This window comes from Cherax quadricarinatus, chromosome 36, assembly GCF_038502225.1.
Source record: "Cherax quadricarinatus isolate ZL_2023a chromosome 36, ASM3850222v1, whole genome shotgun sequence".
NCBI lineage: Eukaryota > Metazoa > Arthropoda > Malacostraca > Decapoda > Parastacidae > Cherax > Cherax quadricarinatus.
Genome location: NC_091327.1, coordinates 9,089,875 through 9,108,998, shown reverse-complemented (window position 1 = coordinate 9,108,998; position 19,124 = coordinate 9,089,875). Strand labels below are relative to the sequence as shown.

At 50.0% G+C, this 19,124-nt stretch overlaps 1 protein-coding gene across 2 annotated transcripts in view; it reads left to right on the top strand.

Moving 5' to 3' along the window:
- LOC128691427 (sodium-coupled monocarboxylate transporter 1) overlaps positions 1 to 19,124 on the top strand; it is a 117,351-nt gene that overhangs the window by 38,938 nt on the left and 59,289 nt on the right. The window lies entirely within an intron of this gene.

Sequence of the window (19,124 nt, the reverse complement as noted above, 5' to 3'; positions counted from 1 at the left end):
TGTGCCTCTGTAATGTTGAGGTACAGTCCCTGGACCCATTATGTGCCTCTGTAAAGTTGAGGTACAATCCCAGCACCCATTATGTGCCTTTGTAATGTCGAGGTACAGTTTCAGAACCCATTATGTACCTCTGTAATGATGAGGTGCAGTCCCTGTACCCATTATGTGCCTCTGTAATGTTGATGTACAGTCCCAGCACCCATTATGTGCCTTTGTAATGTTGAGGTGCAGTCCCAGAACCCATTATGTGCCTCTGTAATGATGAGGTGCAGTCCCTGTACCCATTAAGTGTTTTTGTAATGTTGAGGTACAGTTCATGGACCCATTATGTGCCTTTTTAATGTTGAGGTACAGTCCAAGCAACCATTATGTGTATCTGTAATGTTGAGGTACAGTCCCTGGACTCATTATGTGCCTCTGTAATGTTGAGGTGAAGTCGCTGAACCAATTATGTGCCTCTGTAGTGTTGAGGTACAGCACCTGGAGCCATTATGTGCCTCTGTAATGTTGAGGTACAGTCCCTAGACCCAGTATGTGGCTCTGTAATGTTGAGGTACAGTCGCTGAACCAATTATGTGCCTCTGTAGTGTTGAGGTACAGCCCCTGGAGCCATTATGTGTCTCTGTAATGTTGAAGTACAGTCCCTGGACCCATTATGTGCCTCTGTAATGTTGAGGTACAGTCCCTGGACCCATTATGTGCTTCTGTAATCTTTTGACTCCGTCGCAAACCATGAGAATGGAGTGACTCCCGCCCACACAATGGGTTTGGAGTGACTCCTGCCCACACCATGGATATAGAGGGACTCACGCCCACACCATGGGTATGGAGTGACTCCCGCCCACAAAATTGGTATGGAGTGACTCCCGCCCACAAAATGGGTGTGGAGTGACTCCCGCCCACAAAATGGGTATGGAGTGACTCCTGCTCACCCACCCACACCATGTGTATGGAGTGACTCCTGCCCACACCATGGGTATGGAGTGACACAGGCCCACACAATGGGTATGGAGCGACTCCCGCCCAAACCATGGGTATGGAGTGACTCCTGCCCACACCATAAGTGTGGAGTGACTCCCGCCCACACCATGGGTACGAAGTGATTCGTGCCCACACCATGGGTACGAAGTGATTCGTGCCCACACCATGGGTACGAAGTGATTCGTGCCCACACCATGGGTACGGAGGTTCATAACGAAGACATTAAACTAACATTCACTCCCTCACTCATTCTTTCTCTTTCCTCAGATTCCTCACATCTCTCTCATTCACAGTACAACTCTCTCACCGCTAACTTACTCATAAATAACTGACTTAGCCGCAGGTACCATATTATTATTATTACTATTATTATTATTATTATTATTATTATTATTATTATTATTATTATTATTATTAATTTTATTATTTTTATTATTATTATAATTATAATTATTATTATTATTATTATTGTTATTATTATTATTATTATTATTATTATTATTTTTTTTTTTATTATCACACCGGCCGATTCCCACCAAGGCAGGGTGGCCCGAAAAAGAAAAACTTTCACCATCATTCACTCCATCACTGTCTTGCCAGAAGGGTGCTTTACACTACAGTTTTTAAACTGCAACATTAACACCCCTCCTTACTATTATTATTATTTTTATTATTATTATTATTATTATTATTATTATTATTATTATTATTACCTTTAATTCTACAAGTACATGTACAAGGTATACAGTCGTAGTTGACATCAGTGACATGCTACTACGCAGAAAGTCGCTTGTTATGCTGAGCATTTCGGGCAAATTTAGTCAATTTTGTCCCAGGATGCGACCCACACCAGTCGACCAATATTTTACTGATAGGTGAACAGGGATAGCAGGTGTATTATGGAAACAGGTCCTAATGTCTTCCAGCCATACCAGGAGATTGATCCCCTTACCTGAGTGTGTGAGCCGAGTACGCCAGCAGTCGAACTTCGGGACACCTTACTCATGGATAATTAACTTAGCCACGAGTAACTTAGCTGTTATTTTGGCTATGGATACCTGGCTTAACCAGGAATAACTTATCCATGGGTAACTTAGCCATGAGTAATTTAGTTACGAGAAACTTAACCACAAGTAACCATTTTCTGCACAGTGACTGACTCACCTTCTTCCCCGCCTCAACAAGCTGTCTGTATAGTAATGAAACAACGAAACAAGTGGTTTTGAATAGTTTACCAAACACCCCTATGGTGTAGGTGTTAGTCACCCCATACCCGATCGACACCATGCCCAGCCCTTCTAGGGTAGGGTAGGTGCCGGAGCTCGAGCCTTTAGCTCATAAGACTGTCATTCCCATTAGCCCCCTTGGGGCGGGGATGGCAGACCAGAGAGGCCTAGCTTGTGGCTAGGCCTGGGGACAGTTGGTCCCAAAGATGAGGAGGTACTTGTGCCTCCTCCCATGGGAGACTTAAGTCTCAGACACTCCCTAAAGAGGGAGCCAAGGCCGGGCCACCACTTGGAAAAGGCCCAGGCCGGGAGAATACCGGCTAATCTTTAATAACAATAATAACCCCATACCCATCGTGTAGGTGTTAGTCACCCCATACCCATGGTGGAGGTGGTAGTCACCCCATACCCATGGTGTAGGTGGTAGTCACCCCATACCCATTGTGTACGTGGTAGTTACCCCATACCCTTGGTGTAGGTGGTAGTCACCCCATACCCATGGTGTAGGTGGTAGTCACCCCATACCCATGGTGTAGGTGGTAGTCACCCCATACCCATAATGAAGGTGGTAGTCACCCCATACCCATGGTGTAGGTGAAAGTCACCCCACACCCATCGCATGGGTGGTAGTCACTCCATACACATGGTGTGCTTGGTAGTCACCCCATACCCATGATGTGGTGGCAGTCACCCCATACCCATGATGTAGGTGGCAGTCACCCCATACCCATGATGTAGGTGGTAGTCACCCCATACCCATGATGTAGGTGGTAGTCACCATATACCGATGATGTAGGTGGTAGTCACATCATACCCATGATGTAGGTGGTAGTCACCACATACCCATGGTGTAGGTGGAAGTCACTCCATACCCATGATGTAGGTGATAGTCACCCGATACCCATGGCGTAGGTGTTAGTCATCCAATACCCATGGTGTAGGTGGTAGTCACTCCATACCCATGATGTAGGTGGCAGTCACCCCATACCCATGGTGCTGGTGGTAGTCACACCATACCCATGATGTAGGTGGTACTCACCCCATATCCATGGTGTAGATGGTAGTCACCTCATACCCATGGTGTAGGTGATAGTCACCAAAAACCCAATGCATGGGTGGTAGTCACTCCATACCCATACTGTGCTTGGTAGTCACGCCATACCGATGATGTGGTGCTAGTAACACCATACCCATGATGTAGGTGGTAGTCACCCCATACCCATGATGTACGGGGTAGTCACCCCATACCCATGATGTAGGTGGTAGTCAATCCATACCCATGGTATAGGTGATAGTCACCCCATACCCATTGAATGGGTGGTAGTCAATCCATACCCATGGTGTGCTTAGTAGTCACCCCATACCCATGATGTGATGGTAGTCACCCCATACCCATGATGTAGGTAATAGTCACCCCATACCCATGACGTAGGCGGTACTCACCCCATACCCATGATGAAGGTGGTAGTCACCCCATACCCATATAGGTGGTAGTCAACCCATACCCATGATGTAGGTGGTAGACACCCCATACCCATGGTGTAGGTGGTAATCAAGCCATACCCATGGTGTAGGTGACAGACACCCCATACATATTGAATGGGTGGTAGTCACTCCATACACATGGTGTGCTTGGTAGTCATCCCATGCCATGATGTGGTGGTAGTCACCCCATACCCATGATGTAGGTGGTAGTCACCCCATACCCATGATGTAGGTAATAGTCACCCCATACCCATGATGTGGTGGTAGTCACTCCATACCCATGATGTAGGTGGTAGTCACCCCACACCCATGATGTAGTGGCAGTCACCCCATACCCATGGTGTAGGTGATAGTCACCCCATACCCATTGCATGGGTGGTAGTCACTCCATACCCATGGTGTGCTTGGTAGTCACCCCATACCCATGATGTAGTGGTAGTCACCCCTTACCCATGATGTAGGTGGTAGTCAACCCATACCCATGATGTGGTGGTAGCCACCCCATACCCATGATGCACGTGGTAGTCACCCCAAACCCATGATGCAGGTGGCAGTCACCCCATACCCATGATGTAGGTGGTAGTCACCCCATACCCATGATGTAGGTGGTAGTCACCCCACACCCATGATGTAGGTGGTAGTCACCCCATACCCATGATATAGGTGGTAGTCACCCCATACCGAAGGTATAGGTGGTAGTCACCCCATACCCATGGAGTAGGTGGTAGTCATCCCATACCCATGATGTAGGTGATAGTCACCCCATACCCATGGTGTAAGTGGTAGTCACCTCATACCCATGGTGTAGGTGAAAGTCACCCCATACCCATGATGTAGGTGATAGTCACCCCATACCCATGGTGTAGGTAGTAGTCACCCCATACCCATGGTGTAGGTGGTAGTCACCCCATACCCATGATGTGGAGGTAGTCACCTCATACCCATGACATAGGTGGTAGTCACCCCATACCCAAGATGTAGGTGGTAGTCACCCCATACCCATGATGTAGTTGGTAGTCACCCCATACCCATGGTGTAGGTGATAGTCACCTCATACCCATTGCATGGGTGGTAGTCACTCCATACCAATGGTGTGCTTGGTAGCCACCCCATACATAAGATGTAGTGGTAGTAACCCCATACCCATGATGTAGGTGGTAGCCACCCCACACCCATGATGTAGGTTGTAGTTACCCCATACCCATGAGGTGGTGGTAGTCACCCCATACCCATGATGCAGGTGGTAGTCACCCCATACCCATGATGTAGGTGTTACTCACACCATACCCATGGTGTAGGTCGTAATCACTCCATACCCATGGTGTAGGTGGTAGTCACCCCATACCCATGACGTAGGTGATAGTCACCTCATAGCCATTGCATGGGTGGTAGTCACCCCATACCCATGATGAAGGTGTTAGTCACACAATACCCCTTATGTAGGTGGTATCACCCCATACCCATGGTAGGTGATAGTCACCCCATACCCATGGTGTAGGTGGTACTCACCCCATACCCATGATGTAGGTGATAGTCACCCCACACCCATGGTGTAGGTGGTAGTAACCCCATACCCATGATGTAGGTGGTAGTCACCTCACACCCATGATGTAGGTGGTAGTCATCCCATTCCCATTGTGTATTTGGTAGTCACCCCAAACCCATGGTTAAGGTGGTAGTCACCCCATACCCATGACGTAGGTGATAATCACCCCATTCCCATGGTGTAGGTGGTAGTCACCCAATACCCATGATGTAGGTGGTAGTCACCCCATACCCATGGTGTAGGGGTAGTCACCCCATACATATGATGTAGGTGACAGTCACCCCATACCCATGGTGTAGGTTGTAGTCACCCAATACCCATGATGTAGGTGGTAGTTACCCTATACCCATGATTTGGTGGTAGTCACCCCATACCCATGATGCAGGTGGTAGTCACCACATACCCATGATGTAGGTGTTAGTGACCCCATACGCATGGTGCAGGTGGTAGTCACCTCATACCCATGGTGTAGGTGGTAGTCACTCCATACCCATGACGTAGGTGATAGTCACCCCATACCCATGGTGTAGGTGGTAGTCACCCCATACCCATGATGTAGGCCGTACTCACCCCATACCCATGATGTAGCTGATAGTCACCCCATACCAAGGGTGTAGGTGGTAGTCACCCCATACCCATGGTGTAGGTGGTAATAACCCCATACCCATGATGTAGGTGGTAGTCACCCCACACCCATGATGTAGGTGGTAGTCATCCCATACCCATGGTGAAGGTGGTAGTCACCCCATACCCATGGTGTAGGTGGTAGTCTCCACATACCCATGATTTAGATGATAGTCACCCCATTCCCATGGTGTAGGTGGTAGTCACCCCATACCCATGGTGTAGATGGTAGCCACCCCATACCCATGGTGTAGGTGGTAGTCACCCCATACCCTTGGTGTAGGTGGTAGTCACCCCAATCCCATGGTGTAGGTGGCAGTCACCCAATACCCATGGTGTAGGTGGTAGTCACCCCATACCCATGGTGTTGGTGGTAGTCACCTCATACCCTTGATGTAGGTGTTAGTCACCCCATACCCATGGTGTAGTTGAAAGTCACCCCATACCCATTGCATGAGTGGTAGTCAATCCATACCCATGGTGTGCTTGGTAGTCACCCCGTACCCATGATGAAGGTGGTAGTCACCTCATACCCATGGTGTAGGTGGTAGTCACCCCATACATATATAGGTGACAGTCACCCCATACCCATGGTGTAGGCTGTAGTCACCCCATAACCATGGTGTAGGTGGCAGTCACCCCATACCCATGATGTAGGTGGTAGTCAACCCATACCTATGGTGTAGGTGGTAGTCACCCCATACCCATGATGTAGGTGGTAGTCACACCATACACATGGTGTAGGTGGTAGTCACCCCATACCCATGGTGTACGTGATAGTCACCCCATACCCATAGCGTGGTTGGTAGTCACTCCATACCCATGGTGTGCTTGGTAGTCACCCCATACCCATGATGTGGTGGCAGTCACCCCATACCCATGATGTGGTGATAGTCACCCCATATCCATGATGTAGGTGGTAGTCACCCCATAACCATGATGTAGGTGGTAGTCACCCCATACCCATGATGTAGGTGGTAGTCACCCCATACCCATGATGTAGGTGGTAGTCACCCCATACCCATGATGTAGGTGTTAGTCACCCAATTCCCATGGTGTAGGTGGTAGTCACCCCATACCCAGGATGTAGGTGATAGTCACCCCATACCCATGGTGTAGGTGATAGTCACCCCATACCCATGGTGTAGGTGGTAGTCACCCCATGCATATGATGTATGTGATACTCATCCCATACCCATTGTGTAGGCGGTAGTCACCCCATACCAATGGTGTAGGTGGCAGTCACCCCATACCCATGATGTAGGTGGTAGTCACCCCATACCCATGGTGTAGGAGGTAGTCAACCCGTACCCATGATGTAGGCGGTAGTTACCCCATACCCATGGTGTAGGTGGTAGTCACCCCATACCCATGGTGTAGGTGACTGTCACCCCATATCCATTGCATAGGTGGTAGTCACTCCATACCCATGGTGTGCTTGGTAGTCACCCCATACCCATGATGTGGTGGTAGTAACCCCATACCCATGATGTAGGTGGTAGTCACCCCATACCCATGCTGTAGGTGGTAGTCACTCCATACCCATTATGTGGCGGTAGTCACCACATACCCAAGATGTAGGCTGTAGTCACCCCATACCCATGATGTAGGTTATAGTCACCCCATACCCATGCTGTAGGTGGTAGTCAACCCATACCCATGGGGTAGGTGACAGTCACCCCATACCCATTGCATGGGTGGTAGTCACTCCATACGCATGGTTTGCTTGGTAGTCACTCCATACCCATGATGTAGTGGTAGTCACCCCATACCCATGATGTAGGTGGTAGTCACCCTATACCCATGGTATAGGTGGTAGTCACCCCATACCCATGGTGTAGGTGGTAGTCACCCCATACCCAAGGTGTAGGTGGTAGTCACCCAATACCCATGATGTAGGTGGTAGTCACCCCATACCCATTGTGTAAGTGGTAGTCACCCCATACCCATGGTGTAGGTGATAGTCACCCCATACCCATTGCATGGGTGGTAGTCACTCCATACCCATGGTGTGTTGGTAGGCACTCCATACCCATGATGTGGTGGTAGTCACCCTATACATATGATGTAGGTGGTAGTCACCCCATTCCCTTGATGTAGTAGTAACCCCATACCCATGATGTGGTGGTAGTCACCCAATACCCATGATGTAGGTTGTATTCACCCCATACCATTGATGTAGGTTATAGTCACCCCATACCCATGTTGTAGGTGGTAGTCACCCCATACCCATGGTGTAGGTGATTGTCACCCCATGCCCATTGCATGGGTGGTAGTCACTTCATACCCATGGTGTGCTGGTAGTCACCCCATACCCATGATGTAGTGGTAGTCAACCCATTCTCATGATGTAGGTGGTAGTCACCCCATTCCCATGAGGTAAGTGGTAGTCACCCCATACCCATGATGTGGTGGTAGTCACCCCATACCCATGATGCAATTGGTAGTCAACCCATACCCATGATGTAGGTGGTAGTCACCCCATACCCATGTTGTAGGTGGTAGTCACCCTATACCCATGGTATAGGTGGTAGTCACCCCATACCCATGGTGTAGGTGGTAGTCACCCCATACCCATGGTGTAAGTGGTAGTCACCCCATACCTGTGATGTAGGTGATAGTCACCCAATACCCATGGTGTAGGCGGTAGTCACCCCATACCCATGATGTAGGTGGTAGTCACCGTATAGCCATGGTGTAGGTGGTAGTCACCCCATACCCATGGTTTAGGTGGTAGTCACCCCATACCAATAAATGTAGGGGGTAGTCACCCCACACCCATGATGAAGGTGATGGTCACCCCATACCCATTGTGTAGGTGGTAGTCACCCCATACCCATGGTGTAGGTTGTAGTCACACCATACCCATGATGTAGGTGATAGTCACCCCACATCCATGATGTAGGTAGTAGTTACCCCATACCCATGGTGTAGGTGGTAGTCACCTTATATCCATTATGTAGGTGGTAGTCACCCCATACCCATAATGTAGGAAGTAGTCACCCTATACCCATGATGTGGTGGTAGTCCCCTCATACCCATGATATAGGTGGTAGTCACCCCATACAAATGATGTAGGTGGTAGTCACCTCATACCCATGATGTAGGTGGTAGTCACACCATACCCATGGTGTAGGTGTTAGCTCATACCCATTGCATGGGTGGAAGTCACTCCATACCCATGGTGTGCTTGGTAGCCACCTCATACCCATGATGCAGTGGTAGTCACCCCATTCCCATGATGTAGGTGGTAGTCACCCAATACCCATGATGTAGGTGGTAGTTACCCCATACCCATGATGTGGTGGTAGTCACCCCATACCCATGGTGTAGGTGGTAGTCACCCCATATCCATGGTGTAGGTGATAGTCACCCCATACCAAGGGTGTAGGTGGTAGTCACCCCACACCCATAATGAAGGTGGTAGTCATCCCATACCCAGGGTGTAGGTGGTAGTCACCCCATACCCATGGTGTAGGTGGTAGTCACCCCATACCCATGGTGTTGGTGGTAGTCACCTCATACCCTTAATGTAGGTGTTAGTCACCCCATACCCATGGTGTACATGAAAGTCACCCCATACCCATTGCATGAGTTGTAGTCACTCCATACCCATGGTGTGCTTGGTAGTCACCCCGTACCCATGATGAAGGTGGTAGTCACCTCATACCCATGGTGTAGGTGGTAGTCACTCCATTCCGATGATGAAGGTGGTATTCACCCCATACCCATGTTGTAGGTGGTAGTCACCCCATACATATATAGGTGACAGTCACCCCATATCCATGGTGTAGGCTGTAGTCACCTCATACCCATGGTGTAGGTGGCAGTCACCCCATACCCATGATGAAGGTTGTAGTCAACCCATACCTATGGTGTAGATGGTAGTCACCCCATACCCATGATGTAGGTGGTAGTCACCTCATACCCATCATGTAGGTGGTAGTCACACCATACCCATGGTGTAGGTGTTAGCTCATACCCATTGCATGGGTGGAAGTCACTCCATACCCATGGTGTGCTTGGTAGCCACCTCATACCCATGATGCAGTGGTAGTCACCCCATTCCCATGATGTAGGTGGTAGTCACCCAATACCCATGATGTAGGTGGTAGTCAACCCATACCTATGGTGTAGATGGTAGTCACCCCATACCCATGATGTGGGTGGTAGTCACACCATACGCATGGTGTAGGTGGTAGTCACCCCATACCCATGATGTAGGTTATAGTCACCCCATACCCATGCTGTAGGTGGTAGTCACCCCATACCCATGGTGTAGGTGATAGTCACCCCATACCCATTGCATGGGTGGTAGTCACTCCATACCCATGGTGTGCTTGGTAATCACTCCATACCCATGATGTAGTGGTAGTCACCCCATACCCATGATGTAGGTGGTAGTCACCCTATACCCATGGTATAGGTGGTAGTCACCCCATACCCATGGTGTAGGTGGTAGTCACCCCATACCCAAGGTGTAGGTGGTAGGCAACCCATACCCATGATGTAGGTGGTAGTCACCCTATACCCATGGTATAGGTGGTAGTCACCCCATACCCATGGTGTAGGTGGTAGTCACCCCATACCCAAGGTGTAGGTGGTAGTCACCCCATACCCATGTTGTAGGTGGTAGTCACCACATACCCATGCTGTAGGTGGTAGTCACCCCATACCCATGGTGTAGGTGATAGTCACCCCATACCCATGCATGGGTGGTAGTCACCCCATACCCATGGTGTGTTGGTAGTCACTCCATACCCATGGTGTGCTAGTAGTCACCCCATATGATGTGGTGGTAGTCACCCTATACATATGATGTAGGTGGTAGTCACCCCATTCCCTTGATGTAGTAGTAGTCACCCCATACCCATGGTGTAGGTGGTAATAACCCCATACCCATGATGTAGGTGGTAGTCACCCCATACCCATGATGTAGGTTGTATTCACCCCATACCCATGCTGTAGGTGGTAGTCACCCCATACCCATGATGTAGGTGGTAGTCACCCCATACCCATGGTGTAGGTGATTGTCACCCCATGCCCATTGCATGGGTGGTAGTCACTCCATACCCATGGTGTGCTAGTAGTCACCCCATACCCATGATGTAGTGGTAGTCAACCCATTCTCATGATGTAGGTGGTAGTCACCCCATACCCATGTTGTAGGTGGTAGTCACCCTATACCCATGGTATAGGTGGTAGTCACCCCATACCCATGGTGTAGGTGGTAGTCACCCCATACCCATGATGTATGTGATAGTCACCCAATACCCATGATGTAGGTGGTAGTCACCCCATACCCATGATGTAGGTGGTAGTCATCCCATACCAATAAATGGTAGTCACCCCATACCCATGATGAAGGTGATGGTCACCCCATACCCATGGTATAAGTGGTAGTCACCCCATACCCATGGTGTAGGTGGTAGTCACCTCATACCCATGATGTAGGTGATAGTCACCCCACATCCTTGATGTAGGTAGTCACCCCATACCCATGGTGTAGGTGGTAGTCACCTCATACCCATGCTGTAGGTGGTAGTCACCCCATACCCATGATGTAGGTAGTAGTCACCCTATACCCATGATGTAGTAGTCACCTCATACCCATGATATAGGTGGTAGTCACCCCATACCCATGATGTAGGTGGTAGTCACCTCTACCCATGATGTAGGTGGTAGTCACCCCATACCCATGGTGTAGGTGTTAGTCAGCTCATACCCACTGCATGGGTGGAAGTCACTCCATACCCATGGTGTGCTTTGTAGCCACCTCATACCCATGACGCAGTGGTAGTCACCCCATACCCATGATGTAGGTGGTAGTCACCCAATACCCATGATGTAGGTGGTAGTTACCCCATACCAATGATGTGGTGGTAGTCACCCCATACCCATGATGCAGGTGGTAGTCTCCCCATACCCGTGGTGTAGGTGGTAGTCACCCCATACCCATGATGTAGGTGATAGTCACCCCATACCCATGGAGTAGGTGGTAGTCACCCCATACCCGTGGTGTAGGTGGTAGTCACCCCATAACCATGATGTAGGTGATAGTCACCCCATACCCAGGGGGTAGGTGGTAGTCACCCCATACCCATGGTGTACATGAAAGTCACCCCATACCCATTGCATGAGTTGTAGTCACTCCATACCCATGGTGTGCTTGGTAGTCACCCCGTACCCATGATGAAGGTGGTAGTCACCTCATACCCATGGTGTAGGTGGTAGTCACTCCATTCCGATGATGAAGGTGGTATTCACCCCATACCCATGTTGTAGGTGGTAGTCACCCCATACATATATAGGTGACAGTCACCCCATATCCATGGTGTAGGCTGTAGTCTCCCCATACCCGTGGTGTAGGTGGTAGTCACCCCATACCCATGATGAAGGTTGTAGTCAACCCATACCTATGGTGTAGATGGTAGTCACCCCATACCCATGATGTAGGTGGTAGTCACCTCATACCCATCATGTAGGTGGTAGTCACACCATACCCATGGTGTAGGTGTTAGCTCATACCCATTGCATGGGTGGAAGTCACTCCATACCCATGGTGTGCTTGGTAGCCACCTCATACCCATGATGCAGTGGTAGTCACCCCATTCCCATGATGTAGGTGGTAGTCACCCAATACCCATGATGTAGGTGGTAGTCAACCCATACCTATGGTGTAGATGGTAGTCACCCCATACCCATGATGTGGGTGGTAGTCACACCATACGCATACCCCCATGATGTAGGTGGTAGGTGGTAGTCACCCCATACCCATGGTGTAGGTGATAGTCACCCCATACCCATTGCATGGGTGGTAGTCACTCCATACCCATGGTGTGCTTGGTAATCACTCCATACCCATGATGTAGTGGTAGTCACCCCATACCCATGATGTAGGTGGTAGTCACCCTATACCCATGGTATAGGTGGTAGTCACCCCATACCCATGGTGTAGGTGGTAGTCACCCCATACCCAAGGTGTAGGTGGTAGGCAACCCATACCCATGATGTAGGTGGTAGTCACCCCATACCCATTGTGTAAGTGGTAGTCCCCCCATACCCATGGTGTAGGTGATAGTCACGCCATACCCATTGCATGGGTGGTAGTCACTCCATACGCATGGAGTGCTTGGTAGTCACCCCATACCCATGATGTGGTGGTGGTCACCCTATACATATGATGTAGGTGGTAGTCACCCCATTCCCTTGATGTAGGTGGTAGTAACCCCATACCCATGATGTAGGTTGTATTCACCCCATACCGTTGATGTAGGTTATAGTCACCCCATACCCATGATGTAGGTGGTAGTCATCCCATACCCATGGTGTAGGTGATTGTCACCCCATGCCCATTGCATGGGTGGTAGTCACTCCATACCCATGGTGTGCTAGTAGTCACCCCATACCCATGATGTAGTGGTAGTCACCCCATTCTCATGATGTAGGTGGTAGTCACCCCATTCCCATGATGTAGGTGGTAGTCACCCCATACCCATGATGTGGTGGTAGTCGCCCCATACCCATGATGCAATTGGTAGTCACCCCATACCCATGATGTAGGTGGTAGTCACCCCATACCCATGATGTAGATGGTAGTCACCCTATACCCATGGTATAGGTGGTAGTCACCCCATACCCATGGTGTAGGTGGTAGTCACCCCATACCCATGGTGTAAGTGGTAGTCACCCCATACCAATGATGTATGTGATAGTCACCCAATACCCATGATGTAGGTGGTAGTCACCCCATACCCATGATGTAGGTGGTAGTCATCCCATACCAATAAATGTAGGGGGTAGTCACCCCATACCCATGATGAAGGTGATGGTCACCCCATACCCATGGTATAAGTGGTAGTCACCCCATACCCATGGTGTAGGTGGTAGTCACCTCATACCCATGATGTAGGTGATAGTCACCCCACATCCATGATGTAGGTAGTCACCCCATACCCATGGTGTAGGTGGTAGTCACCTCATACCCATGCTGTAGGTGGTAGTCACCCCATACCCATGATGTAGTTAGTAGTCACCCTATACCCATGATGTGGTAGTCACCTCATACCCATGATATAGGTGGTAGTCACCCCATACCCATGATGTAGGTGGTAGTCACCTCTACCCATGATGTAGGTGGTAGTCACCCCATACCCATGGTGTAGGTGTTAGTCAGCTCATACCCACTGCATGGGTGGAAGTCACTCCATACCCATGGTGTGCTTTGTAGCCACCTCATACCCATGACGCAGTGGTAGTCACCCCATACCCATGATGTAGGTGGTAGTCACCCAATACCCATGATGTAGGTGGTAGTTACCCCATACCAATGATGTGGTGGTCGTCACCCCATACCCATGATGCAGGTGGTAGTCTCCCCATACCCGTGGTGTAGGTGGTAGTCACCCCATACCCATGATGTAGGTGATAGTCACCCCATACCCATGGAGTAGGTGGTAGTCACCCCATACCCGTGGTGTAGGTGGTAGTCACCCCATAACCATGATGTAGGTGATAGTCACCCCATACCCAGGGGGTAGGTGGTAGTCACCCCATACCCATGGTGTACATGAAAGTCACCCCATACCCATTGCATGAGTTGTAGTCACTCCATACCCATGGTGTGCTTGGTAGTCACCCCGTACCCATGATGAAGGTGGTAGTCACCTCATACCCATGGTGTAGGTGGTAGTCACTCCATTCCGATGATGAAGGTGGTATTCACCCCATACCCATGTTGTAGGTGGTAGTCACCCCATACATATATAGGTGACAGTCACCCCATATCCATGGTGTAGGCTGTAGTCACCTCATACCCATGGTGTAGGTGGCAGTCACCCCATACCCATGATGAAGGTTGTAGTCAACCCATACCTATGGTGTAGATGGTAGTCACCCCATACCCATGATGTAGGTGGTAGTCACCTCATACCCATCATGTAGGTGGTAGTCACACCATACCCATGGTGTAGGTGTTAGCTCATACCCATTGCATGGGTGGAAGTCACTCCATACCCATGGTGTGCTTGGTAGCCACCTCATACCCATGATGCAGTGGTAGTCACCCCATTCCCATGATGTAGGTGGTAGTCACCCAATACCCATGATGTAGGTGGTAGTCAATCCATACCTATGGTGTAGATGGTAGTCACCCCATACCCATGATGTGGGTGGTAGTCACACCATACGCATGGTGTAGGTGGTAGTCACCCCATACCCATGATGTAGGTTATAGTCACCCCATACCCATGCTGTAGGTGGTAGTCACCCCATACCCATGGTGTAGGTGATAGTCACCCCATACCCATTGCATGGGTGGTAGTCACTCCATACCCATGGTGTGCTTGGTAATCACTCCATACCCATGATGTAGTGGTAGTCACCCCATACCCATGATGTAGGTGGTAGTCACCCTATACCCATGGTATAGGTGGTAGTCACCCCATACCCATGGTGTAGGTGGTAGTCACCCCATACCCAAGGTGTAGGTGGTAGGCAACCCATACCCATGATGTAGGTGGTAGTCACCCCATACCCATTGTGTAAGTGGTAGTCCCCCCATACCCATGGTGTAGGTGATAGTCACGTAATACCCATTGCATGGGTGGTAGTCACTCCATACGCATGGAGTGCTTGGTAGTCACCCCATACCCATGATGTGGTGGTGGTCACCCTATACATATGATGTAGGTGGTAGTCACCCCATTCCCTTGATGTAGGTGGTAGTAACCCCATACCCATGATGTAGGTTGTATTCACCCCATACCGTTGATGTAGGTTATAGTCACCCCATACCCATGATGTAGGTGGTAGTCACCCCATACCCATGGTGTAGGTGATTGTCACCCCATGCCCATTGCATGGGTGGTAGTCACTCCATACCCATGGTGTGCTAGTAGTCACCCCATACCCATGATGTAGTGGTAGTCACCCCATTCTCATGATGTAGGTGGTAGTCACCCCATACCCATGATGTAGGTGGTAGTCACCTCATACCCATGATGTAGGTGGTAGTCACACCATACCCATGGTGTAGGTGTTAGCTCATACCCATTGCATGGGTGGAAGTCACTCCATACCCATGGTGTGCTTGGTAGCTACCTCATACCCATGATGCAGTGGTAGTCACCCCATTCCCATGATGTAGGTGGTAGTCACCCAATACCCATGATGTAGGTGGTAGTTACCCCATACCCATGATGTGGTGGTAGTCACCCCATACCCATGATGCAGGTGGTAGTCACCCCATACCCATGGTGTAGGTGGTAGTCACCCCATACCCATGGTGTAGGTGGTAATAACCCCATACCCATGATGTAGGTGGTAGTCACCCCACACCCATAATGAAGGTGGTAGTCATCCCATACCCATGGTGTAGGTGGTAGTCACCCCATACCCATGGTGTAGGTGGTAGTCACCCCATACCCACGGTGTTTGGTGGTAGTCACCTCAAACACCATGGGTATGGGGTGACCCCATACCCATGATGTAGGTTGTATTCACCCCATACCGTTGATGTAGGTTATAGACACCCCATACCCGTGATGTAGGTGGTAGTCACCCCATACCCATGGTGTAGGTGATTGTCACCCCATGCCCATTGCATGGGTGGTAGTCACTCCATACCCATTGTGTGCTAGTAGTCACCCCATACCCATGATGTAGTGGTAGTCACCCCATTCTCATGATGTAGGTGGTAGTCACCCCATTCCCATGATGTAGGTGGTAGTCACCCCATACCCATGATGTGGTGGTAGTCGCCCCATACCCATGATGCAATTGGTAGTCACCCCATACCCATGATGTAGGTGGTAGTCACCCCATACCCATGATGTAGATGGTAGTCACCCTATACCCATGGTATAGGTGGTAGTCACCCCATACCCATGGTGTAGGTGGTAGTCACCCCATACCCATGGTGTAAGTGGTAGTCACCCCATACCAATGATGTATGTGATAGTCACCCAATACCCATGATGTAGGTGGTAGTCACCCCATACCCATGATGTAGGTGGTAGTCATCCCATACCAATAAATGTAGGGGGTAGTCACCCCATACCCATGATGAAGGTGATGGTCACCCCATACCCATGGTATAGGTGGTAGTCACCCCATACCCATGGTGTAGGTGGTAGTCACCTCATACCCATGATGTAGGTGATAGTCACCCCACATCCATGATGTAGGTAGTCACCCCATACCCATGGTGTAGGTGGTAGTCACCTCATACCCATGCTGTAGTTGGTAGTCACCCCATACCCATGATGTAGGTAGTAGTCACCCTATACCCATGATGTGGTAGTCACCTCATACCCATGATATAGGTGGTAGTCACCCCATACCCATGATGTAGGTGGTAGTCACCTCTACCCATGATGTAGGTGGTAGTCACCCCATACCCATGGTGTAGGTGTTAGTCAGCTCATACCCACTGCATGGGTGGAAGTCACTCCATACCCATGGTGTGCTTTGTAGCCACCTCATACCCATGACGCAGTGGTAGTCACCCCATACCCATGATGTAGGTGGTAGTCACCCAATACCCATGATGTAGGTGGTAGTTACCCCATACCAATGATGTGGTGGTAGTCACCCCATACCCATGATGCAGGTGGTAGTCTCCCCATACCCGTGGTGTAGGTGGTAGTCACCCCATACCCATGATGTAGGTGATAGTCACCCCATACCCATGGAGTAGGTGGTAGTCACCCCATACCCGTGGTGTAGGTGGTAGTCACCCCATAACCATGATGTAGGTGATAGTCACCCCATACCCAGGGGGTAGGTGGTAGTCACCCCATACCCATGGTGTAGGTGGTAGTCACCCCATACCCATGATGTAGGTGGTAGTCACCCCATGGGGAGACATATCCATGGTGTAGGTGATAGTCACCCCATACCCATGATGTAGGTGACAGTCACCCCATACCCATGGAGTAGGTGGTAGACACCCCATACCCATGGTGTAGGTGGTAGTCACCCCATAACCATGATGTAGGTGATAGTCACCCCATACCCAGGGGGTAGGTGGGAGTCTCCCCATACCCATGGTGTAGGTGGTAGTCACCCCATACCCATGATGTAGGTGGTAGTCACCCCTTACCCATGGTGTAGGTGGTAGTCTCCCCATACCCATGATGTAGGTGGTAGTCTCCCCATACCTATGATGTAGGTGGTAGTCACTCCATGCCCATTTTGTAGGTGGTAGTCACCCCATACCCATGACGTAGATGGTAGTCACTCCATACCCATTTTGTAGGTGGTAGTCACCCCATACCCATGGTGTAGGTGGTAGTCACCCTATACCCATGATGTAGGTGATAGTCACCCTATAGCCATGGTGCAGGTGGAAGTCACCCCATACCCATGGTGTAGGTGGCAGTCACCCCATACCCATGACGTAGTTGGTAATCACCCACACCCATGATGTAGGGGGTAGTCACGTTATACCCATGATGTAGGTGGTAGTGACCCCATACCCATGGTGAAGGTGGTAGTCACCCCATTCCATTGATGTAGGGGGTAGTCACCCCATGCCCATGGTGTAGGTGTTTGTCAGCTCATACCCATTGCATGGGTGGAAGTCACTCCATACCCATGGTGTTCTTGGTAGCCACCTCATACCCATGATGCAGTGGTAGTCACCCCATACCCATGATGTATGTGGTAGTCACCCAATACCCATGATGTAGGTGGTATTTACCCCATACCCATGATGTGGTGGTAGTCACCCCATACCCATGATGCAGGTGGTAGCCACCCCATACCCATGGTGTAGGTGGTAGTCACCCCATATCCATGGTGTAGGTGACAGTCACCCCATACCCATGGAGTATGTGGTAGTCTCCCCATACCCATGGTGTAGGTGGTAGTCACCCCATAACCATGATGTAGGTGATAGTCATCCCATACCCAGGGTGTAGGTGGTAGTCACCCCATACGCATGGTGTAGGTGGTAGTCACCCCATACCCATGACGTAGGTGGTAGTCACCCCTTACCCATGGTGTAGGTGGTAGTCACCCCATACACATGATGTAGGTCGTAGTCACCTCATACCCATGATGTAGGTGGTAGTCACCCCATATTTATGATGTAGGTGGTAGTCACTCCATACCCATTTTGTAGGTGGTAGTCACCCCATACCCATGACGTAGGTGGTAGTCACTCCATACCCATTTTGTAGGTGGTAGTTACCCCATACCCATGATGTAGGTGATAGTCACCCCATACCCATGATGTGGGTGGTAGTCACCTCATACCC